We start from the raw sequence: 1,999 nt of genomic DNA on the forward strand, positions 1-1,999 counted from the left end.
GAGAGAGAGAGTGAGGTGAGAGAGAGTGAGGTCAGAGAGAGAGAGTGAGGTCAGAGAGAGAGAGTGAGGTCAGAGAGAGAGAGTGAGGTCAGAGAGAGAGAGAGAGAGAGTGAGGTCAGAGAAAGAGAGAGTGAGGTCAGAGAAAGAGAGAGTGAGGTCAGAGAAAGAGAGAGGTCAGAGAAAGAGAGAGAGAGAGGTCAGAGAGAGAGAGAGAGAGAGTGAGGTCAGAGAGTGAGAGTGTGTGAGAGTGTCTGAGAGAGACACCAACTGCGCACTGCAACTGTTAGGTATGTATATACACCTTTGTTTTTACTTTGGTGGCCGCGTAAAAATCCTGATCGCCTTGGGGAGCCTTGAAAAAATTCTGATTGCCTTGGGGAGCCTTGAACCGAAAAAGTTTGGGAACCACTGGTATATAAGTAAACTTACAACAGCCATTGCTGCTTGCAGCCTTTGCTCTTAAGCAGAAATGCTTTTAAGTAGAAATCTTTCAAGTAGTGGAAGTTTAAAAAGGAAGTTCAAAAAGAAGTGGAAAAAGTGGACTCAATCTACTGCTTCTGATTCCTGCATTTGACCTACGCTGGAAAGGAGGTTATCATCCCACACTGCACATCTCAACACATAACTATTGCTGTGATTCCACCTTTACTTTTTATATTTACTGTAACCTCACTTATTTTCAAATTATGCTCTTCCTTCCACCAGCCTCATCATGTCTCTAACTCTATTCATATTTCACCATCTCTCCTTACTTCACCACTTCTCAGTTCACATGAACTCCTCTCTTACCTGCGCCCTCTGTCACCACACAGTTATGCCGCCTGCACTAAAACACACCCCTACAAATCATCCTCACACATTCTCTTTCTGTCCATGCTTCTCCTCCTTGCTTCTGGGGATATCTCTCCCAATCCTGGTCCCTGCCTTATTTCTACTTGCTCTCGTCCTCGCCTCCCACATGCAACTTCTACTCCTTCTGGTGTAAACCCCTCCAACCTCATGCGTGCCCCCTCGAAGTATTCCAAGTTTTTATGGTCCGTAAGAATCGTAACTGGTACGGCGGTTCCCTCAAGAAGGTGTCTCCATTCCTCTAGAACATACTGGACACCTAACAAGCTCCTATTAAACCCCCAAAATACCCACACAAATTTTGGCCTAAAATGTCAAACTAAAAGACCATTTACTTATTAGATATTTATCCATATATATTTAGGCACTGTACCGTGTATGAGTCTCACTAGATGTGCTAAAAACTGAGCTTTGTCTGTGTTTTATGTTATGTCTCTGGTTTTAATCCATTCCTCTAGAGCCATTTTAATGGCTAGAAGTTCAAGATTGCCCACATCGTAGTTGTGTTCCGCAGGAGAAAACTTCTTAGAGAAGAAGGAGCACGGATGAAACCGATCCTGAAACTCACTTCTCTGTGACAGGACTGCGTCTGCTCCAACGTCAGAGGCATCCACTTTGACGATAAAAGGATGACACGGATCGGGGTGTTTCAGGATGGGTGCAGAAGAAAAAAGTTTCTTGAGCTTCAGAAAAGACGCCTGCGGAGACCAGTTCATGTGATCTGCCTGTTTTTTTGTCATGGCTGTGATGGGTGCAACGATTTTGGAAAGATCCCAAATGAATCGCCTGTAATAATTTGCGAAACCCAAGAATCTCTGAATGGCTTTTAATCTCTGAGGTACTAGCCAGTCCAAAACAGCAGCAACCTTATCAGGATCCATTTCTAGGCCCTGGGCAGAGATGATGTATCCGATCAAAAAAAGACGGGATTTCTAGAATTCGCACTTCTCGAATTTAGCGAAGAGGTTGTTCTCTATAAGGCGTTTAAGGACCACCATTACCTGCTGATGATGTTGTTCCAGGGTTTTAGAATAGATGAGGATATCATCAAGGTATACGATAACTGAGGTGTCTAACATGTCCCTGAAAATTTAGTTCACGAAAAAGTGGAACACTGCGGAAGCATTGCATAGGCCGAAGCGCATTACAA

Source organism: Ascaphus truei, chromosome 18 (assembly GCF_040206685.1).
Source record: "Ascaphus truei isolate aAscTru1 chromosome 18, aAscTru1.hap1, whole genome shotgun sequence".
Classification (NCBI taxonomy): Eukaryota; Metazoa; Chordata; class Amphibia; order Anura; family Ascaphidae; genus Ascaphus; species Ascaphus truei.